Raw genomic sequence first — 24,469 nt, forward strand, 5'->3', positions numbered from 1 at the left:
GTCTCCTTTCCCTTCCCCTCCCCACAACAGGCACCCTGGGAGGTAGGTGGGGCTGAGAGAGCTCTTTCGAGGACTGCTCCTGAGAGAACAGCTCTGAGAGAACTTGTACGTGACCCAAGGTCACACCAGCGGCTGCATGTAGAGGAGTGGGGAATCAAACCCGGTTCTCCCAGATTAGAGTCCGCGCACTTAACCACTACCCCAAACTGGCTCTCAGTCAGGGTTTGGAGAGGGGAGGGGCTTCAGATGGGTGTGATGCCGCAGAGTCTACCTTCCAAAGCGGCCGTTTCCCCCCCCCGGGGAACTGATCTCTGTCTCCTGGACACCAGTTGTAATCCTAGGAGATGGCCAGCCACAACCTGGAGGTTGAGAACTCTAACTTTTTTTTTTGGCTTTTTAAAAATGCATTATTTATTAAATTTTGCAACAAACATAAGACATGAACATTAAACAAACCACAAACACACAACATAAACATGGATTCCATAAATCAATACTCCTTCGCTGTGAATCGTAACCCCTACATTCAATTCTCCCAGCTTATCCGTAAATCTAAACATTCTTCTCTAACCAACTATAAAACTTTCTCCAAGTATTATCATAAACGTCATCTTCCTTCCCATGAAGCTTCATTGTCAAATTATCCAATTCTGCTATTTCAGTTATTTTAACTACAAATTCCTTTTTAGACGGTATAACTTCCTGTTTCCAGTACTTTGCAAACAACATCCTGGCTGCCGTCAACAAATGAATAATCAAATGTATATCTACCTTCTCTACATTGTCAGGCACTATATTTAACAGAAATACTTCTGGATCAAGCAGAATATACACCTTCGTTGTCTGGGCAATAATGCCATGGATTTCTTTCCAAAATATTTGCGTTATCTTACACGACCACCAAGCATGAAAGTACGTTCCCTTTTCTGTTTTACACTTCCAACACTGGACGCTAGAAAAAATGCTTAAGGGATTTATTTGGCAACAGAAGAAACTGCGAATTAAACTAAAACTTTTGCAAGAAAAAACAGAACGGGGAGGTTTAGCACTATCTGATTGGCGCCTATACTACCAGTCAGCGTCTCTGATATTGATACGTGATTGGATACAGTTGAAAGACTCAAGGATTTTAACACTGGAGGGCCAAGAACTAGGTGCAGGATGGCATGCTTATATGTGGAATCCTAAACAGAGTGCATCTACACAATTTAATTATCATGTACTGAGAAAAGCTCTGTTAAAAATTTGGATTGAGATTAAAAAACCATTCTATGTTAGAATCCCAGCATGGGTGGCCCCCTTAGAAGCAATCTCCAATCCAAACTTGATGACTGCAATGAGATATATCACATATAAAGATATTTTAGATGTAAATAGAAACTTTAAAACTCAGGAAATACTAGAGTCACAAGGAATAATGCTCTATATGAGATCTTATACCCAAAATGACATCACAATAGTTTACAACCCAGGAAAGACACAATTGGGTTGCGGTCATACGCATCAGAAAAAACGGAGGGGAAACGAGACTATTTCTTCTGGAGGAATTTGATTCGGAGTTGCATGATCACATCTCCCTTTGAAGCTGCAGGCGCAGTCCATCAGTGAGTGATCAGACGCAACTGCAGGTGAGTCGGGGGGTTGTGCCATTTTCCCCCATGCATTTAACCGAGGGATCGATGAATCACATCTCCGCACCAAGGACTCCTTATGGAGTTAGTGATCATGCGCATACTGCAAAGTGGGGGGAACAATGGCACATGCATATATGTCAAAGATGTAGTGGAAAGGAATAAAAATCAATTTCATTAATCTCTTGTCTAACAAACATAATTATATAGTATAACCTTTTTTTTTCTTTTTTTCCCTTTTCTATACCCCCATTTTCCTAAAATTAAAAAAGCACTCAAAAGCCAGCAAGTACTGCTCCAGGTTAAGCAACATCACCTGATTCAATGCCCAAAGCTTCAGTCATAAGATGCTCAACAATTAATAGAAGACATCTAGTCCCTTCTCTCCACTTTAAAATGTACTACAACTTCCATGTCCATTTCAATTTCAAATACTATATCCAATTAGATTGATAGATGTATTTATTACGGCATCGAGTCAGCATAACCAAAACACATTAGAATACAGAGTGTTAAAATCTGGGTAAAATTGAGTGTGTGTTTGTGTGTATATATATAACGATTTAAAAAATGACAAATCCAGTAAGAAATATAAAAGGCAAATACAATTTTATAAATTTAGCAGCACCTTTCTGACATGATAGCATACCGCCCAAAATTTAGCCACAAACTCAGTAATAGTCAGATTTTCATTGGATAGCAATCAGTTGCAACACTCCCAGTCTGTCTGGCCAGATGTTTCTTTTACAAAAGATGTGATATATTTGTTTTGGATCTTATTGTATCAGTTGCATCTAAACCATATGTTCAATGGTTTCTAATTCCCCAGAATCACACTGGCAGAGCCTCAGGTCAAATGGAACTCTTCTATATCTGCCCTCAAGCACTGTGGAGGGGAGAGCCTCACATCTAGCTAATGTAAAGGCTTTCCTAAACTTATAGATGTCTAAATGCGATAAGTAGTCCATAGGGACCGGGCGGTATCTAATTTGTTCAGGCACTCTAAAGTTGGGATATTTACCAAGATCTTCCTGCCTCTCCACGTCCATTATTAGAGAGTTTAAGAGCTAACTTTACCTGATCCCATCGCATGGTCTGAATCTCTTGGGGAGGGGAGGGGTTTTTGGTGAGCTAATGGCAGCTGTGTCGCCTGGGTTCTCCCAGGGATCCAGCTTGCAAACCAACAGTTAGAGAGGGCGTGTGAATGTACGCACCCCCTGGAGACTCTTGCGAAGAATCTCCAGTCATGGAGTGCTGAGGGTCGCCTCCTTCCCGGCACTCCGTCGGGAAATTGAGGCGTCCCTTTACTCCGACGATCTCTCTGCTGTGTTCTGGCAAGGACTTAGCTACACAGAGCCCATCAAGCGAGTGCAGGTCCAGCGGTCAATATGCATATCTGTTGATGAGATCTATTCAATCTACATATGAAGAGTGAGTAAAGTTCAAATGAAACAACAAAGCGAGCCCCCCAGGGAAAAGCGAGGGGGGAGAGGGGACTCTCCTCTGCTAAGAGCTGCTTACAAGTGTTTTGGAGCTAGAAGAAAGGGGGGGCATGTTTAAAAGCGGCAATGGACTATATTGGAGAGATCACAGGAGGCAGTTAAGCATTGAAGCAAGTTTTCGGGACTTTGGCAAACTTTGTAAAAGTAAACATCCTTAAAAATGGTGATGGACAAAGTAGTAAGAGCAGCAAGTGATATCCAAGCATCTTCCAGGAAGTGAGAAAGCGACTGGTAACCATGTGACCAGAAATAATAATCATAGACTCTTGCAAACTGTGTCTTAAGCCTTTTAGAAGGGGAAGTCGTGGAAGTAGTGACAGACTTCACGTTCCTGGGATCCCAGATCACCGCAGACTGTGACAGCAGCCATGAAATTAAAAGATTTCCTTGGGAGGAAAGTGATGGCGAACCTAAACAGCATGATAAAAAGTAGAGACATCACCCTGCCAACAAAAGTCCGCATGGTCAAAGCAATGGTATTCCCAGTAGTCATGTATGGCTGTGAGAGTTGGACTATAAGGAAGGCCGAGCGCCGAAGAATAGATTCTTTTGAACTATGGTGCTGGAGGAGACTCTTGAGAGTCCCTTGGACTGCAAGAAGAACAAATCAGTCAATCCTCAAAGAAATCAACCCTGACTGTTCCCTGGAAGGCCAGATAATGAAACTGAAGCTCAAATACTTTGGCCACCAAATGAGAAGGGAGCACTCACTGGAGAAGACCCTGATGCTGGGAAAGATTGAAGGTCAAAGAAGACGGGGACGGCAAAGGATGAGATGGTTGGACAGTGTCATCGACGCAACGAACATGAAATTGAGCCAACTTCAGAGGACAGCGGTAGACAGGAGGGCCTGGCGGGAGCTGGTCCATGGGGTCGCGAAGAGCCGGACTCGACTGTGCGACTGAACAACAAACAACAACAATGTGACCTCCAACCCTTGGTTTTTTAGTGGGTTTCCTTTTCTTTCTCCTATGGTATGTAGTCTCCCTCCCTAATTTCATTGTAGTTTTTAGTAAATGCAAATTAAAAAATCCCCTACGGGGGGCTATAAAAAATAGAATCTCTTGGGGAGAGAAACCAAGAACATGCAGTTTGTTATGAACTGATTTTAACCATTTTGATTGAAAATTGTCCAGCAAGAGCAAATGAGTTAGCCCCATTGGCTGGAAATTTATTTTAAGCCAATACTGAAGCAAGCTCTGAGTAATTTTAGCTTCCATTTTCAGAGTGCCCGTTTCTAATCATAGTAATGCAGTCGGCACGCATCTCGGGACCTGTAGAATCGCTCTGAGAAATTTGGTCGGGACCCTCTCAAGGGAAGTAAAACTGGAGGCTGAAGGACCAATGAAGGTGCCATAAACCATTTGTGCAACTGCCTTTGCCTGAAAGAGTTTTTGGGCCGCTGGAACATAATGTGCCCCCTTTGTATGATAAAATTTAAGAATGTCATTCACAGTTCTTTCACCTTGGGTTGCTACATATTGTAAGTGAACTTTTTTGGCCTCTGTACATTGGAGGACCGTACCTAAAAACTTAAAGCAGGAAAACTGCTCAAGGGCTTAAGAGCTCTTCTAAAGCCAACAGGTGTTCTAGCTAAAAGGACAGCGTCGACTGCATATAGCAGGATAGAAACGTTCCGTTGATGTAATTTTAGGGGGTGTAAGCTAGGTGAATCCAGATAGTTTACAATATCATTTATGTAAAAATTAAACAAAAAAGGTTCCAATAAACAACCTTGTCTAACTTCCCTATAGGTATTAATAGGGTCTGATAGTTTTCCCTTCTGATTTAGCCTAACCCTCAAGTGGGTGTTGTCATGCAGGGCACGTAATAGTGTGAACAACCTCCTATCTATTGAAGAGGATTCTAAGTTGGCACACAATTTTATTCTTGAGATGGAATCAAAGGCTGCCTTCAGCTCGACAAAAGCAGCAAATAACAAAGTTGGGCCTTTTGCAGCATATTTTTCAATGAAATGTTGAATGATAAGGCAATGGTCCAAAGTAGATCTATGCCTTACATATCCAATTTGCAGCAGATTTCTCCAAACTCATCTCAGAAGCAGATGTCCTGAGAAAGCAGAAAGAACTGTGGATTTCAAGGCTGCCGTTGTGCACTTTCTGGAACATTCTGTGAAACCCAATGATTCTACCACAGCTGCAAATCTAATTGCCCCCATGCTAGATCCATGCTATCAACACAAGCAGTTTCTTTTGTTTGTCATACATCTTGCTCCTAAATGGAGGCTTCTGCAGCTTGCTGCACAGTCAGAAACAGAAGAATGTCCTGTGCTGAACTGACTGAATCAATAAAGCCAGTGCTGGAAAATCTGCATGATACTCAGAAGAGTGCTATAGCAGTGCCATTAGGTGAAGACCACACCAAAAAGAAGCATGTGAAAGAGGCAACAGGAAAAAGGACTATATGGGAGACTGGCTCTTTATCAGAATACAGTCCATTGGACTGATGGAAAGTTAATGCACAGTGTTCTCCCAGGCTTGGAAAACTGGCAAGTGGTGACCTGGGGTTCCATGATCATCAGTTCCTATGGAATGTGCTTGTCTGCTGGTCGCGGGGTGGAAAGGTGCCGATCTTATGTGCTGGATCAGGCTCTGCTGGAGTGTCATGCCCGCAGTGCAGCCCAACCCCGTGGACCCTCACCCCAGGGATTCTGTGCCCTCAACGTCCGAGGGTGAGCTCCCTGCACCCCTGGAATCACCAGACCTAAGTCCTGCGGAGGATGAGCACCAGCTACCAGGAGAGTTTACACCTGGAGCTGCACCGGCAGAGCACAAGCACCATGCCTCCGGATTCCCCCCCCACCGGTGGCTCGTTTCGAGAACAGAGGTGATGGGACATGGCAACCCAGCGTAAGGAGGCACGCATGCGAGGTCGGCATCCTCTAAGCCCAGAGTACTGACCAGAGCCAGGACCCTGTTAGCGGCTGGTAATTGGCTAACAAGCAGAACGGGCTTTTTAAGTGGCTCTCTCAGATCCCCAACTCGTGCTGGCAACTAGTCTCATAGACGACTCGCTGCACCCCGGATCCTATGTTCCTGTCTCCTAGTTTTCATCCTGACTTCCCGGCTCCTGACTTTGGCTTGCGTGACATTGTTTCTCCGGCTCCCTGTGTATCCTGACTTTTGATGAATGGCTTTCAGCTTCTGAACTCTGCATGCAATCTCCGGTAATCCTAGACTGCATTTTGACTTGGTATTTTGTACTCTGCTCACGTTACTCTGTCTTACCTGGTGCCCTGACCTCGGACTGTGTTTTGGACTTTCCATGCCCTGCCTGGCCCACCAGCACAATCGTGACATGGAGAAAGTCCTGGAACTCCACCAACGTGAAGGCAGTCCCGTTGTCAGAGACTATCATGTCTGGCAGTCCATGGGTGGAGAAGGTCCGGCGGAGTGAGCCTATGACGGCCTTTGCAAATGTGGTAGACACGGGGCTGATCGCCAACCATTTGGAGTACGAGTCTACTGTTACTAGGAATATCAGCCCCTGGAAGGGCCAAGCAAAGTCAATATATAGCCAGGACCGAGGTTTGTGTGTAGACTCCCACGACTGGGTTGGCGCGTTTGGCAGGTTTGGGCAGACCGCTTGGCAGGTCTGGCATCTCCTCACACAGGCCTCGATCTCGGTGTTGATTCCCGGCCACCAAACGTAGCTCTGGGCCTTGGCCTTCATCCTTACAATTCCCGAATGCACCTCGTGGGGAGTGTGGAGGACTCGCTGTCACAGGGCAGGGGAACTACAACCCTGTCGCCCCACAGGAGACAGCCTTGAGCACCAACAGTTCATCCCTTTGGGTTGAGAATGTTGCAAACTCAGGGCCTGTGGAGGGCGTAGGCCACCCCCTCACCACCCAGCCCAAAACCCGAAAGATGATGGGGTCACGGGCCGATGAGGCAGCAATATCCATGGCCTGAAGGGGTGGCTCAGGGAGGCCTTCAAGCATCAGGACCCCTGGGGCGGGGGTGGGTCTGCATCTCTGAATGGGAGGGACAGTCTGCTGAGGGCATTGGCATGCCCCATCGCCTTGCCTGGCCAGTGTTCCAGGCAGTAATTGTAGCTGGCCAGGAAGGATTACCAATGGAGAACCCTGGGCAAAAGTACCTGGGGGGTCTGTTTGTCCATCGCAAATAAGCCGAGGAGAGGCTTGTGGTCAGTTACAATAGTGAAGGGGGCCCGTATACAAAGTTATGAAACTTTTCCACCCCCGCCTCAATCACCAAACCCTCCCGGCTGATCTGTGTGTAACTGCACTCGGCGGCCGTCAAAGTCCGTGAGTAGTATGCCACAGGGACATCCTGGCTGTCAGGAAGAAGGTGGCCCAGAACTGCACCAACGCCATAGGGGGAGGCGTCGCACGTGAGGACTACAGGTAGGGGCTCATCAAAGTGTGCCAATACCTGATTTGAGATGAGTAGCGCCTTGACCCCCTTGAACGCCGCCGCCTCCCTCGGGCCCCATGACCAGGGCTCTGATTTGTCCAGGAGGCAGTGAAGAGGCTCCACAACCACAGCCTTGTGTGGCAGAAAGGCGTGAAGTTCTGGCCTGAAGTTCTGCCTTGCATGTGGGTCTGGGGGCCTCCACGATGGCCTTGACCTTGTCCTTCTGGGCCTTGGCCTTCATCCTTACAATTCCCGAATGCGCCTCGTGGGGAGTGTGGAGGACTCGCTGTCACAGGGCGTGGGGAACTACAACCCTGTCGCCCCACAGGAGACAGCCCTTGAGCACCAACAGTTCATCCCTTTGGGTTGAGAATGCTGCAAACTCAGGGCCTGTGGAGGGTGTAGGCCACCCGCTCACCACCCAGCCCAAAACCCAAAAGATGATGGGGTCACGGGCCGATGAGGCAGCGATATCCATGGCCTGAAGGGGTGGCTCAGGGAGGCCTTCAAGCATCAGTACCCCTGATGCGGGGGTGGGTCTGCATCTCCAAATAGGAGGGGCAGTCTGCTGCCATTGCTGTTGCCTCATCCACTGGCAGTTGTTGGTAAACCTGCGTGAGATCCAACTTGCCAAAAATCTTAGTCCCTGCTAAGGAAGCCAACACATGAGTCACGACCGGGACAGGGTAGGCATGGTCTTGGAGGGCCTTATTCAATGTATATTTATAGTCTGCGCAGATGTGGACATCTCCCACGGTGCATGGGAGACCAGTTCGAGCACCCCTTGTGCCACTAAACGGTCCAGCTCTGCATTGATTTTCGGCCACAAAGTGAGCGGGGTGGGGCAGAACCACATGCAGATGGGGGCAATTTGGGGGTTGAGTTGCAATGAAACAGGGGGCCCCTTGTAACAACCCAGAGCCCCATCAAAGACCGCAGGGAATTCCCCGCAAACCTCAGCAAAATCCCGCAGCTCACATTTATTCACACTCCCCGACTGTGATGCCCAAGAAGAAAATAAATCTCATACAAACAATACTGATGCACTCACACATTCAATCAAGTTCCTTAGAAATACAGTATTAAAATAAGCACTGTTGCATTAGCAGGTGGGGTGATGATGGGCAATATTTATCTGTCTTCGCAGCTTTGGTTGATCAATTAAGAATGGATGGGAAGAAATAGAAATCTAGGGAAAATTCACCCTTCCACAGATATGATGGAAGCTGCTGACTCTGAGGCCACTTCCATTTGGCAGAGGGACCCCTCAATCATGACCTGGACGTGGATCTTTGGGGCCGCGGGCAAGTTGGGGAGGTGTAGTACCTGTAGTGAGGGCTGGCTGGTCAGGAGGTAGAGATCGTCCATTCCCTCAGTGACCTCATAGTGCACGGAGGCCTGGCAATGTGGTTGCGGCTGGAGTGGATGGTTTCAGTTGCCCTTGGATCTGCAGACACGGGTGAGGTGTCCTTGTTTTCCACATGTGTAGCAGCTGGGGTCACAGAACTGGCACGACTTGAGCTCATGCGCCTCTCCACAAGTGGTGCACGGGGAACGTCCAGCAGGCTTACCAAAGTGTCCAGAGGCTCCGGCGGATCCCAGTGGCTTCCGGCAGTGGGGTGTGCAGACAAGGCAGACATCATCCTCATCTGAGGTCTCAAGCGCCGAGTCGGGAAGCACGAGATGAGATGCGGCCAGTGGTCAGTAGTGGTGGGAGGCCTCATGGGCGATGGCGAGCTGGGGGGCCTCATTGAGTTTGATGTCAGATGTGCTGATCATCTTTCTGCGGCGCTTCACATCGCTGATTCCCCAGGCTAACTGGTTCAGAGGTTCTCCTCCAACTTGGAGAAGTCACATTCCATAGCATGTTGGCATAGCGTGGCCATGAATGCTGCAGCCATCTCACCGGGCTTCTGGATGCGCCCCTGGAATTCCATCCACTTGGCCAGCATCATAGGCTTGGGCATGAGGTACCTGGTCAAGGCGTCTCTGATCTCCTCGTACGTACACTCGAGGGTAACCTTCGGGGCCAGGAGGCTCTTTGGAAGTCGGATGGTTTTCACGCCACAAGAGCTGAGGAGAAGATCCCTTCTCTTGACCGCATCAGTTATCTCATGGAAGGCGAGATGGCATGTTAGCGGGTCCATCCACAAATCCCAGAGCTCGGGATGAGTGGGTTCGAAAACCTTGAGGTGTCCTGGAGCGGAGGCCATGACTCTAGCACAGAGCGGGGGAGCGGTGTTCAGCAATGCCGGGCACGGTGCAGTGCTGCTTGGGAGCGGTGCAGGGCGCAGTGGTGTTTCTGGAACAATGCTTAGTGCTGCGCTGGAAGGTGAGCCTGGCCTGCTCATCAGAATCCCACCTTCATCACCACTGAAAAGTACTGGGTTTGATGCATGGAGAACTCGGACTACGACATGCGTTCAGACGCGTTTATTGTACTTCACACAAGACAAGGAAAAATGGCCCTGCAAGGCCAACTATATACACTCCACCCGGCATCACATACATAACACAGGGCTAACCATACTGTTAATTGTCTGCTCATAAGACTGACACTGGAACATGTCGATATGTTAATTCTTCTGAACAAAAATCAGTGGCAGAACAGATAACATGGAAGAGCAAGCATAGGACCTGCAAGAATTTATGGGAGGAATTTCATACCCCCCCTTCCACCCATTATTTCCTATTTCCCTTCCCTACCAAAGCCTGTTCCCTGTTCCTTCTTCCTTCCCTCCCACCAGCTAACCTACCTTTATCTGCCCCCTGCCTTTAGCCTTCCCTCCCCCAGCAGACTCTCCCTGGCAAAACTCTGTGAGGTGCCAGACACTGGACCAGCTGGCAGCCCGGGTGGATTAGTGCTGGGCAGCTCACTTTCCCCTGTATCCCCTCCCCATACTGTTTCTTCTTTCTCTCCTCCTGGCAACCTGCAGAGTTTGACTTTTCCATGATTTCTTGTCTTCTCCCCATCCGCTCATCAACCTACCTTTTATCTGTCCTTTATTATCAGCTATATTTATTTATACCCCTCCTTTTTCCACAGTGGGGACCCAAAGCAGCTTACAGAATTCTCCCCTGCTCCATTTTATCCTCACAACAACCAGTGTTCCCTCTAAGCTGAGCTAGTGTGAGCTAGCTCACAAGTTTTTTGCCTCTGGCTCACACATTTTTGTCTTAGCTCAGGAAGGATGGCTCCAGAGCAAAATAATTTATGCAGTATACAAATCACTTGCTCACAACTTTAATGCCAGTAGCTCACAAAGTAGAATTTTTGCTCACAAGACTCCACAGCTTAGAGGGAGCATTGACAACAACCCTGTAAAGCTGGTTAGGCTGAAACTGTGTAGCTGGCCCAAGGTCACCCAGTGAGCCTCCATGGCATCCAGACCTTTGTCCAAAGCTCTAATTACTAGACCACACTGGCTGCTTTTAATAGTAACAAGCAGCAGGCCTGGGTAAGTCATACAAGTCAGAAGGTAGCAAGTTGCCTGGGCTTGATGCCAGGCCTGGTCCCATGAGTCATCCCTCAAAGGCTAAAACAGTCCTGGAAAGGGCCCCACCTTGCCTTTTACTGACCAAAACCAAGGCTGGAAGGGTGATAATGCTACTATAGTTGCCTAGCAAAGGCCACTGAGGGCATTTTTTTCTTAAAGGTACAGGTGCTGATTCAATTATCTTGGGCAGGAGGGTTAACACACACACAATGTATTTTGTTTAGGGCTTTTTTTCAGATTTTGCTGCAAGGCTGGGGCTTTACACTGGTTTGTGTCTTGTCTCCCATTACTGGATTGAACTAGCCACAGATGTTGACCACGTTAAGAATTAGATATATTGATATGTATGTGGGCTAGACAAATTGTGAACTTTTAAATGTCTAAACATTTAAGCGATAAGATTACAAGTAATCAAAACATCCAGGAGGTTTACTTAAAATAAAGAACTAGTTATGATCAATTAATTGATGTACAGTGAAAACCTACTAAATTCAAATTCGTAACCAGACTTTTTGTGGAAATTGGGCAAGTGAAGATTGGGAAACTAAATTTATCAGCAGCCTGCACACATGAGCAATGTATCAAACTGTGTGGTATTTCTGCTCTTCTGACCAACACCTTATTGGCTAACAACTCCTAGGGTTGTTAGGTCAGCCACTATTAGATCCAGACCTTTTTCAGTAGCTGATTCTGTTCGATGGAATAGCCTCTCTGAAGCTGTTAGGGAGGTTTCTGCGTTGCCGAAATCCCACAATCAGTGTTCCCTCTAAGCTGAGTTAGTGTGAGCTAGCTCACAGTTTTTAGCCACATTTTTGTCTCAGCTCAGGAAGGATGGCTCCAGGGCAAACTAATTTATGCAGAAGCCAAATCACTTGCTCACAACTTAGCTCACAAAGTAGAATGTTTGCTCACAAGACTCCACAGCTTAGAGGGAGCATTGCCTACAGTATGTGCAAAGTTGTTCAGAAAGGCTTTTGGCACTGCTACCCGACTGTGTTTTGTTTTGGGGGTTTTTTGTAAGAACAGACAGGTCTTGCTAACATGGATTTCTAATTTATATTGTTTAATAATCACTGTAATATGCCTTTAGCCCAGTTCCAGATTGAAGTGGGTAAAAAATGCTCTAAATAAAAATCAATGGGCATATTCTGTATCTCCTAAATCCTACTGAATTGTCTTCTTTTTCATATCTTCTCTTTTGATAACACAATTTGTTAACAAATCCACTTCAATTTATAAAATTTTAATACGTCTTAATCTGTTCCTTAGACTGAATAACCAAATCTTAACATCCAATTGTCATGTGTAAATAATGTCTTCCTCCTACAAAGGAGTCACTACTTCCATCTGTCAAACAAAACTATGTTCTCTACAAAACCAGATATGCATCCAAAGTCCATTGGATTTCAGGGGATTCAAATCTGAAAACCTGGAAGTCAGTTCATATACTTTCACAAAGCTTCTTTCAGCAGCTACAAAAGAACAGAGAATGCTGGAACTATTTTCTTACCTTCTGTGCTGCGCTCTCCATTCTCAGCAAGAAATACTGGCACAATCACAAGCAGTACCTGAGCAACAGGTTAACAGAAGGCTGCAATCAAACTTGTCACTTCATTGAGACATCCCAAAAGACAGGTTTATATATGTGCATTCTGAGCTCCACCCTCCATGACTCCTGGAAGTGGAGAGGATGCATACTCCTAGCATGAGAAATGTCTGAAATACCCATGTTTCAGTATCATCAGACTAGATTGGTTGCTTGTAATTTACCTTGCTTATTTCACAAAGACATGATCTTTCTTCACAACTATGCTACATTCAATAGTAAAAAAAAAATGCAACTTTTACCAATGTTGCTGGGATGATACTATCTACCTGACATGCAGGGCCAGCCTGTTATTGTTAAATTTTAGACTGTCGCCCAGGGCGACGACTCAACAAGGGCACCATTTTGGCCGGCCTTATCCCCTCCTTGCCCCGCACAGGAAGCCTCCCTTGCCAGTTTCTTGCTCCATCCCCAGCAAGAGACTCCCCTCTTTGCAGCCCCCCCCAACTGAAAGCGAAGGAGGTGGGGGGACAGGCGCGGGGAACAGCCTGGGATGACGGGAAAGTGCCGCTCGCCCTCTGCTGCCCCTGCCCCCGTGGTCTCTTTGGAGCTCCTGGCACAGGCCTCCTCCCCCTCCCCTCGAGCGATCCCACTCCCCACATGCATTTGCAGCTCGCCCCCTCGGACCGCCTGCTGTGGCTCCCGCACCCGAATGTATCCTCGCCTAGTAGGCGAAAAAACCTGGGGCAGTCACTGCTGACATGGTGCTGCTTTTCAGAAATATACTAATATATGGGGAGTAACAGGTTCTGTGATAACGTACATGGACTAAATGTGAAGGTAAGTGGTAGGGGAAAATATGTATCTTGAGGCTAATATTTCATGGTTCACATAATTAGCTTGCATGCAGCTATACTGTGGAAGTCTTCATGTAACACTTAAGAAGTGCCATGCATTTTTCTATCTGGTGGTATACTTGGAGCATAAACCACGAGCAGTGTTCCCTCTAAGCTGAGTTAGTGTGAGCTAGCTCACAGTTTTTTAGCCTCCGGCTCACACATTTTTGTCATATCTCAGGAAGGAGGGCTCCAGAGCAAACTAATTTATCCAATAGCCAAATAGCTCGCTCACAACTGTAATGCCAGTAGCTCACAAAGTAGAATTTTTGCTCACAAGACTCCACAGCTTAGAGGGAACATTGACCACGAGTATAGTATGGTTTATTCTTATAAGATGAGGGCCACAAGGAATCAGAGGATGCAGAATTTGGAAATCCCACTTTGCTTCCCAAAATCTCCCCCATCCAAGATTCTCTAACTGCAATTATTCTTGACATTCTGAGCTCCTGGAACATACTCAGTCCCCATAGGCTGATGGGGTGGGTGATGGACTATTCTTTGCCTTTTGGTTAATGTACAAAGTCACATTGACAACATCCCAAATAAGTAGAGAGCACTACCTTGTCTGTGGGCGATTTGCTGATTTTGTGCTTTGCATAGAGGGGGACTGAGAGTCAGCCACCTCTTTATTAAACAAAAGCATAAATGCTTAGCTTCCTTTTCCTTCATGGTTCTATCACAAGACTCAGAAGTCACCCTGCTTTAACAGCTGTTTTCACTGAGGTCCTTTCCACACTTGGATCTCATCCCTGGTTTTATCAGAGTTCAACTCACAACACAATACCTTGCATTTATCCCTGGTTATAACAGCATCCGTTTATCCCGGAACAAGTGTGGGGTGAAACCGGGGTGACCTCAATGTCATGTGGAAACAAAAAAAATACCCTGAGATAATTACAGGGGTGAACTCAAGTGTAGTGTAGAATGTAAGATCAGGGATAGGATTGAATCAGGACTTAACGTCTAGTGCAAAAACACAGTGAATCTAAACTAATAGCCCTGCATACACATCAGATTTTCATGGCCTACTCAGATCCTGATTGATTATTTGAAAGTTACTGTCTAGATCTTATAGCATACTACCAACAGACAATCTTGGGTAAAGCCCTGTTTTGTGTGTGTGTGTGTGTTTTGCATTCAGCAATGTTTCCCATTTCCCAAAGCTAATGCATGCAGCAGATGACAGTAACACTGGTCTAGCCCTCAAAGTCAGTTTCCCATCTGTGAGTGGAGATTTACCATGGTGGGATCCAACCCACTGCTCTTACTAAAGCAGAAAGCTGTGTATGCTTGGTAAATTAATCACTTTGCCATGGACAGAACTGCCACTTGCTTCTGGAAGCTAGTAAGCAAGTTAGTCCTTTATATGCTAGAACTTCAAGTTAGTAACTCACTTAACTTTGTGCTTCCTGGAACTTCAGAAATCATGCTCACCTGTCAAGCAAAAGAAAAAAAGAAATTAATTATTATGTATTTTTTGTGCAATGGACAATAGAACTGAAAAATCAGTTCCATTCAACAAAAATGCCTTTACCTATCCCTTCACTCGTAGACATTGCCTTGGATAGAAAACTGGATTGGAATGAAGCGGGAGGGGTTGGCATTCAAGCTAGCCAGAGACAGCTTACAATTAAAGTAGAAAAGACTGAGATCTGTGATCAACTCACCTGTCTCTTTAATTTCAATGAATGGGCAGGGCTCATTAGGATCACAGGCTTCTCCTTTTACTGGACAGGTAGAAGCACTTATTCAGATATACCAAAACAACCTCTCTTTTAAAAGGAAAGTGCCTACTTTGGCAGAGGTTGGAGATGGAAAATACGAGATTGCATAAGGTCTATTGGGCAGAAGCTAGAGTGGGAGAGAAATGATTGGCTGAGGTCAATGGCCTCAATAAACACCTTCTGCTTAAAGAAAAGGAAGCATCAAAGTACAGCTCTGTGATGGATTGCACAGAAAAGCAGGCTTTTAAAAATGCTGCTTGTATCAGAGAGTCAGGGAATTCAAGCATTAATCTTCCCTGGAGATAAGAGCTATGAGATTTACTGCTCGACTTATTATTTGATTTGCCAGCATCAGCTGAGAGAGGAAATAAAACAGCTGATCTGGAGGAAAAATAGGTCTTTTGCTGTTTGGTCTTTCGCCATTTGGTCTTTGTTTGAAAACTAATATCTGGATCAGTAGCCAGAGGATTTGGCTTCTGAGGGAAGAGACATTTGGAAGGCAGTGTTTTCTGACAGGCAATAATCAGAAAAGTACCTCTAAAGAGAGAAGAAGAGAAACCCCATTGTCTTAAATATATTAAAACGGCTCTGAGGGAGAATCTAGATTCTCAGTCAGGAAAGCTACAGAACAGCCTTATACAGACAAAGGATATCAGAGAAGGATTTGGCAGAAGGTCTGGGTAGTTAGAGTGAACTCCCATACATGCCAAGTAGTAAAAGGAGTTATTGCTTCTTAGGGACAAGGAGAATACTTCCTGCCAGTGAAAGGGGTTGGGAAGAGAACCCTGGTCTTTGATAAAGAGGAGAAGCTTAGAAACCTCAGGAGTTCATGAAAAGTTGTAATGTCTAAAAGAAAACCTGGAACTCTGAAGGAAGAACTCTAGAAACTTTAAGCAAATGCTGTCCTCCAGAAGAAACATATGAACTGTGTTAGTACTGAAATATACTAAACAAAGGGTGCATTCAGACAGGCAGCAAATCCAATCATTATGCCAGTTTGAATTTTATCCCAATCTTTTTAATCCATCGTAGTACGACCAGACATCCCCTTGGTGAATCGCCTTACCGTGCACTGCCTCTGTCGTGGATTGTCTAGATGGCATCCACTGAAGGAGGTATGCATGGTGGGTTTTTTAAAAAAACTTTTTGCACATGTGCATAGGCGTCACAGCCCGTCCTTGTTGAAGGAGGCGCACGGTGGGTTTTTAAAAAACTTTATGCGCATAGACGTGACAGCACATCCTTGTTGATCCGTGCATGTGTAGAGATTTTTTTAAATGGCGCCCACTCAGGATGGTCTGGTGTCAGACCACCCCGACGGGAGGATTGCGCACTGGTGGAACCATCAGACGGGTGAAAGTCCACAGTTGTCCCACAGGTAACTGAAAACCCCAGGCAATCGTGCCTCGCGTGGATCTAAAGAGCTATCTGATCGGACTCAAAGAACCTCTCAAAGAAAGAACTAGATAACCTTGAAACAAAACTACAACGCTCTTGAATGGTCTAAGAATTCAACTCTGTATATATATTAGAAAGTTCTTTTACCTCAGCAAACTCAAAACCTTGACTAATTCTTTTATACATATACTAGGAAGAATGCCCATTGTAGAACCGAAGACAACGGGGTGCTAGCCTGGCCGCGGGTGCGGGTCGCCGTCTCCATCTGGCCCTCTCCCGTACTCTTCCCCGGACCCCTCTCTTTGGCCCTCCCTCCGCGTGCTCGAGGCCCCAGCGGGCCAAGCTGCCTGGCCTCATCCGTCCCCACCACGGGGCGATGGAACAGGCTGGGCCTGGCTCCCCGGCCGGCCTCAGGTGCGGTGGCATGGCGCCATCTCCCCTCATCCACAGACCGCATGGGGGAGGCTGGGTGGAGCCGGCCACCTCTGGTGCCTTTCCAGGCGGCTGGGCAGAGCCAGCACATGTCAGCCTGGGCCTCCTCTTGGCTGGTAGCAGCTCCTGGCTGCCATGGCTCAGCAGCAGTGGCATGGCCCCGTCTGGAGCCTGCAGGCCTAGTGAGGGTGTCTGGCCAGTGGAGCACCCGGCCCGGGCCACGGCTCGAAGGAAACTGAGGGCAAAAGGGTGGCCACTGCCTCCTTGGGTGGGAGGACACCCACACAGGTAGCAGCACAGCGAATTGAGAGAGACGTCCTGTGAGTGATACACCAGGGTGCCAACCAATTCTGGAGCATGTGGAATGTTCTAGAGAAGTGCCACCACCATTCGGCTTTTATTTATAAGGGAGATTCCCTGCCTGTTTAATAAAATATTCTGTTTTCGAAAGTTAATTATCCTCAAGTGCCATTTCTCAAGGGTTTATAAAACAGGACAGCTCCTGTCTTTCCCTCAAGTTCCCTCAAGCCTAAACCAATATCTTAACAAATGGTGGGACAGTTTCAAGACATATCAGCAAGAAAAGATATAAGTGTTACTATACGGAGTTTCAGTCACTAAGGGGAATTGAAGTTTTTGTGGGGGAAACTGCCACCAGTTTTGGGGAGATACAGGCGTCCATCATAACAAATATTTGTTGTTGTTAAGTCGCACAGTCGAGCCCGACTCTTCGCGACCCCATGGACCAGATCACGCCAGGCCCTCCTGTTTTCCGCCGTCCTCTGAAGTTTGCTCAATTTCATGTTAGTTGCATCTATGAGACTGTCTAACCATCTCATCCTTTGCCGCCCCTGTAGGGACTCTCAAGAGTCTTCTCCAGCACCATAGTTCAAAAGAATCTATTCTTCGGCGCTCGGCCTTCCTTATAGTCCAGCTCTCGCAGCCATACATGACTACTGGGAATACCATTGCTTGGACCATGCGTATTTTTGTTGGCAGGGTGATGTCTCTACTTTTTATCATGCTGTTTAGGTTCGCCATCGCTTTCCTCCCAAGGAGCAGGCGTCTTTTAATTTCATGGCTGCAGTCACAGTCTGCGGTGATCTGGGATCCCAGGAACGTGAAGTCTGTCACTACTTCCACGACTTCCCCTTCTATTTGCCAAGGAGTGATGGGGCCGGATGCCATGATCTTAGTTTTTTTGATGTTGAGCTTCAAGCCCACTTTTGCGCTCTCCTCTTTTACCCTGAGCAAGAGGCTCTTTAGGTCCTCTTCACTTTCTGCCATTAGAGTGGTATCGTCTGCATATCTGAGGTTGTTGATCTTTTCCCCAGCAATCTCAATTCTGGCTTGTGATTCATCCAGGCCAGCATTTCGCATGATGTACTCTGCATATATATTAAATAAGCAAGGTGACAGTATACATCCTTGTCGTACTCCTTTTCCTATGCTGAACCAATCAGTTGTTCCGTATCCGGTTCTAACTGTCGCTTCTTGGCCCTTATACAGGTTTCTCAAGAGACATGTGAGGTGGTGTGGTACTCCCATCTCTTTAAGGACCTGCCATAGTTTGTTGTGATCCACACAGTCAAAGGCTTTAGCATAGTCAATGAAGCAGAAGTAGATGTTTTTCTGGTACTCTCTTGCTTTCTCCATAATCCAGCAAATGCTGGCAATTTGAGAAAGCAAAGTGGCTGTCTGATGAGGCTTTACAAATAGCAGAGGAAAGAAGGAAAGCGAAAGGCAAAGGCAAAAAGGAAAATTTACCCAACTGAATGCAGATTTCCAGAGAACAGCAAAGAAAGATAAGTAGGCCTTCCTGAATGAACAGTGCAAAGTAATAGAGGAAAACAATAGAATGGGAAGGACTAGAGATCTCTTCAAGAAAATTGGAGAAATCAAGGGAGCGTTCAATGCAAAGCTGGCCATGATAAAGGACAAAAACGGTAGGGACCTAACAGAAGCAGAAGAGATTAGGAAAAGATGGCAAGAATATACAGAAGAACTATACAAGAAAGACCTCAATGTCCTTGACAACCACGGTATAATCATAACAAATATACTGTGTTGTATTGCACTAAGTCAAGGGTCTGCAAACTTCTTGAGTCTGTGGACAATTCTGGAATTTTGAAAATGGATGATGGTGCTGCTCTGACCAATCTTGTCAGTTCTTGGAAGCTAAGTAAGATCAGTTCTGATTAGTACTTGTATGGGAGACTACCAAGGAAGTCCAGGGGCAGTACATAGAGGCAGGCAATGGCAAGCCACCCCTGAACAAGTCTTGCCTTGAAACCCTATAGGTTCACCATGTTGGCTGCAACTTGATGGCCCTTTACATAAACAGTGGGTGCCACCACAAAACACTTACCATGAGAGGTAGGAAGTTCCAAGCCAAGCATGATGGGTGCTTCCTGCAGATCCAAAGGTGATGTCTCCAGGTATATTTTGAAAGATATTCTGTTTCAGTGAAGTGCACACAAACCAGGATTAGCTCATTGGTTTTGTGGAACAGCTTTTCAGGGGAACACTCAAGAGGACATCAAGGAATATATTGATGATTGCTATGCTAGATCCTAAATAACAACAAATTAATGGTATCATCTTAGGCTGTTTCTGACAGTAAAAAGCAAGGGAAGGGGAGGAAGCAGGACCCTTTCTAACAGTATTTGCATTCCCATCACACCCCTGCTCACATCCTTTCTGCCCTGGACAGAGGACTCATTAGGGCCAGCCCCAGGAGCATCCACTAGGCGACTTACTACCATGCAATTTATCCAGCTCGCCCAGGTGCAGCTGTGGCTACAACTTGATGTCCCACAATTCACCTGGGCCCAGTGGCAGCCTCCACATACCTGGAATGATTTGGCCAGATCTGGCAGTAGGATTATGAACCCCCAGGTGGGGCCTGGGGTTCTCCTGGAATGCAGCTCATCTACGGAATGCAGAGGGCACTTCCCCTGGAGAAAATGGAAGCTTTAGAGAGCAGATTCTATGGCACCGCATCTCCACTGAGCTCCTTCACTTCCTCCAACTCAGCCCTCCTCCAAGCACTGCCTCCAAATCTCCAGGAATTTCCTAAACTGGAGTTGCCATTTACTTACTATAGATACAATGTTTCCCTTATATACATTTCTGCATGTGGATTTATTTCTTAGTCAGGACAATTACACCTTATAGCAATTCTTGATTTAGGTTTGAATTTTCTACTCACTGCATCCTTAAAGTAGGTGCTTCAGATAAACTAAAATCTACAATTGCCCATCGCTAGGTACATACTCTTCAGGACACTGCTGTTATATTTTACCTGCTCCCTGCCATTCCAAGCAAAGCAGATTTACAGGGACAGTACTGCTTAGACTGGTTCGCTTTAAAGGTAGCCTTTGCTTTATTGACAAATATACAAGTAGAGCATGGGTGAAGGCAAAGAGCTATTCCTGCAGGGCAGGGGATCTGCAACCCCACATCACATCTCAGAGACAGAGATCCTGTATTCCCCAGGTGTTTCAGCCAACTCAGAGCAGTCTATCTGCTCAAAAGCCTATTTGCTCAAAAAACTACATATTAGTATGTGGGCCCAGTTCGGATCAGCACTTCCCCCCTCTACCACTCTGCTTTTCCCTTCAGTACAGAGGGGCCTGATCTGCCCAGAAACAGACTTCAGTCTCCCTAATGGGACACACTGCTAAACTTCAACAATGAAATAGCTTACTAAGTAGCTATTAAAACACAACACCCATGCCATTTTTTTCAAACTGAAATGGTCCAGGGGGCACTATTTGCTCTATTGGGGAATTCATATGCACTGGTAGGCTATACCTAGGTTTCCCCAGTGTGGCACAAATCTATGAAATCAAATGCCTGAGGAATTTTTTTAAGTTTACCGCTGTTGGAGAATGTATGCAGGCTGATACAGACCCAGTAGCGTGGTAAAGCTGAACTACCTAAACAAGTTTGGGTACTCTGTAGGGAATGTTTCATTCATTAATGATGCTTCCAAATAAGCACTAATGTAGTACTTGCTTCTGCCTTCAGAGTATCATTTGTCACACAATAGTATCAAAGCTGGTTAGCTAAAAAAAACACCAAGGAAAGAGGCACAAAGGAATCACATTAGGTTTCACAGACTGCTTTATATGTGTATGGTATGTTAAATATACAGTTGTGACTTGCGGAGGATGTTTCTCAAGGTGTTGTACAGATCTAAACTCTTTGCAGTTTATATTATGATAATCTGTTCTCTTCAGGATATAGTTGATTTCTACAACCTGGATTACAATTAAGAAAGTACTTATCCCTGCAAGCATCTTGATCTTATCTATGTAAAATTTATCATTACATGTAGTAGAATTTGTTATTAAATATATTAAAATAAGAGGAGTAGAAGCTCACCAATTTCCATTTTGTTAGCCAAGTACTTAGAATATATTATTATTTTATTTTATAGTAAATATTTTGAAAATCCTTTCTGAGACCATTCTTCACAAAATGTCCGACATACCAGTTTCCTTCATATTTTTGATGTGAGGTAAAGAATATTCTTCTATGAAATACACAACTTTAGTACTGCCTTTTCACCATACTGAGGACATAACTATAGGTCAGATAAAGAGGTTTGTGACCAAAGCTCAAAAGCCATTTCTTATTTGCGGGGGACCCACTTTGAAAAGGGGTGATTTGAAGCAGGTGGTATGTTTAACCATTTTACTATCCTCCATTTCTTATACTTACTTGATATTGAAATATTCATATGCTGCCTTTTCCCACAGCTCAAGGTGGCTTACAACACCAAACAACAATAAAACCTTAATTTCCTTCAACCTAATAGAATGACTACAATTTACACTCCATTACACTCCTCCCAAAGGTTTCCAAGGACAGCACCCCTCACCTCTGTATCTGAAGTGAGCAGTGACTCAAGAAGGGTCATACCCTGCCACATATTTTGTTAGTCTTTAAGGTGCTACTGGACTCTTGCTCTTTTCTACTGCTACAGACAGACTAACAAAGCTACCCATCTTGATCTTTGGGAGACACTGTTCCATAAAGTGGGAGCAGCCACTGTTTTCTTAAGTTTCCAGTTTCTTGTCATGGTATTATATATTGTTTGCTAACCTTCCAGTGGAGCCTGAACATCTCCTGGAGTTACAAATGATCTTCAGACTACAGAGGTGAAACACTCTGTCTGGGGCAGTGATGCTCTGTATTCTTAGTGCTTGGCAGACAACAGTGGGAGGGCTTCTGGAGTTCTTGCCCAGTTGGACCTCCTGATGGCACCTGGGTTTTGGCTACTGTGTGATGCAGAGTGCTGGACTGCATGGGCCATTGGCCTGATCCAACATGGCTTCTCATGTATTTATGTTCTAGAGATCAGTGCCCCTGGAGAAAATGGCTCCTTTGGAGGGTAGAGTCTATGGCATTATACCCCACTGAGGACCTTCCAGTCCTCAAACCCTCCCCTCCCCAAGGCTCCACTCCCAAATCTCCAGGAATTTCCCAATCTGGAGTTGGCAACCCAGCCTGATAAACCACCTTTAGTGAGGGAATGCCCAGAAAGTGGCAAGCTTAAGACCATAACTGTCCCACAGAAATACACAAGGAAATATGGTTCTTCAGATATGTTCCAGGCCATGAAAGGCTTGTCTCCAAGTGCAGCCCAACAGAGAATATGTTATAGTAGTCCAACTATGAGGTTACAGAAACATGGATTAGTGTGGCCAGGCTGAGTTTCCGAAAGGAGAGAGCTGGCAAACCAGATGCAACTCCACCACCCTGGTTTTGAAATAGCAAGGCTGGGTTTATGGGCACTCCAAGCTCTTAAACTGCTTTGTAAATGCCAACGCCACTCCATCCACCATCAGTAGATCCAAACTTTCCAAAGAAACAGCCTTCTCAACCAGCATTACCTTGATTCAACTTCCACTTGTTCTGCCTTAGCTACTTTACCACAGCCTCAAAAAAACCTGGCTCAGAGCCAGGTTGGACACTTCTAGAGGTTCACACAATGAAATACAGAGCTGGGTGTCATCTGCATATTGATTACATGCAATCCCAACACTCTGGACAGTCTCGTTCAGTTGCTGTATATGAATACTGAAGAGCATAGGAGTTAAAACAAAACTCTGAGGCACTCCACAAGACAGGGCCTATCTTGTTGGTTCTACTCCCCTTGTGTCTGATTACGTCTCTGTGCCAGATTAGATAAAAGAAGTGTTAAGTCCGTGCTTAACAAAATAGCAACACCAGCTCCATATTTAAGCCAATGAACTGTGTACAGCTCTGGTCACACCACCTCAAAAAAGATATTATAGCATTGGGAAAGGACAACTAAAATGATTAAGGGGATGGAACACCTTCCCTACAAAGAAAGGTTAAGGAGCTTAGGGCCCTTTAGCTTGTAGAAATGACTACTAAGGGGTGACTAGGGATAGGCATGAACCAGCTCACAAACTAAAGTTCGTCATGGATTTTGGCCAGTTTGTGGTTTGTGAAGTGATGTTTGTGGAATGGCAACCGGCACAACATTTCACGACCTTTAATGCTGTTTGTGGTGGCTCATGGCAGCTCGTGAATGGATACATTTCCAAACAGACTGTCTCCGCTCAATTAAACTGTTAACAAAACTCCAAGGCAACAAAGGGGGTGGAATTCTCCAGCCTTGGAAACACCAATAGGAGCCCTCCAGAGCTTAACAGGCACTACTGGTTGCCAATAATATAGCTCCCATTTTGCACTATGGGATCAGAAAGCTGTACATATGCTCAGTCAGTTGCACACGCTTTTGTTTGTTGGCTGTTTGGAGAGAGGCAAGGAACATTGACTAGAAGAGCACATTCATTTATTCCCTCCTGATTGTGAACTCCTCTTCCTTGCTGGGGTTTGGATGTTAGGCTTTGAGCCACCCTGTCTCTCTGCTCATGCTGAGCAAAGGGGCTTAGCTACTGAGTGCCTTGGCTGAGTGAGGATCAACGTTTTGATTGTGAACTCCTCTCCCCTGCTGGGGTTTGGGTTTTAGGTGGACTCAGGGCTCATGGCCACGCAAGAGAGGTCAGATGACAGCCTTGCATGAGCAGTACTCCAGGGGATCAGCAGTCTCAGGGGACATGGTACTCCCTCACCATCATCTCTGCCAGATCCTCTGCCATTGCACGCCTGGCATCCCTGCCAATGCTGACCTGCTGGTTCACTTCTGACAACCATTAGTGGGGCTTGTCCCTTGGTTGGGCTCTTTGAGGCAAAAGTGCTGGGAGGAGGCAGCTCCTTCTTCTCTTCCCCAGCCTCTTCCACACCTGGTGGCCTGTAGCCCTGCAGACTTTGCAGAGCTCCCACTTCCATTGCAAGAGCTCTGCATTCAGCAGAGCAAGGCTGCCTTCTATCCAGGGGTCACAGTCATAGGCGTAATCTTCGTGGGGGCGGCGGGGCTTCAGCCCCCGCCGAAATTTT

The 24,469-nt window shown here is 46.0% G+C and overlaps 1 protein-coding gene and 1 long non-coding RNA gene across 2 annotated transcripts in view; both read right to left on the reverse strand.

Annotated features, from left to right (window-relative positions):
- The window catches only part of LOC107111825, a 23,887-nt gene extending 11,260 nt beyond the window's left edge, over positions 1–12,627 (reverse strand). Inside the window, exon 1 of the long non-coding RNA XR_001482571.1 lies at positions 12,541–12,627. This is a non-coding gene — a long non-coding RNA (uncharacterized LOC107111825). The remainder of the gene's footprint in view (positions 1–12,540) is intronic.
- Positions 1–24,469, reverse strand: part of LOC107111822 (cytosolic phospholipase A2 beta-like) — a 235,253-nt gene that overhangs the window by 82,755 nt on the left and 128,029 nt on the right. The gene's annotated exons all lie outside the window — the stretch shown is intronic.

Source organism: Gekko japonicus, unplaced genomic scaffold (genome assembly GCF_001447785.1).
Source record: "Gekko japonicus isolate JY-2015 unplaced genomic scaffold, Gekko_japonicus_V1.1 scaffold1254, whole genome shotgun sequence".
NCBI classification, from domain to species: domain Eukaryota; kingdom Metazoa; phylum Chordata; class Lepidosauria; order Squamata; family Gekkonidae; genus Gekko; species Gekko japonicus.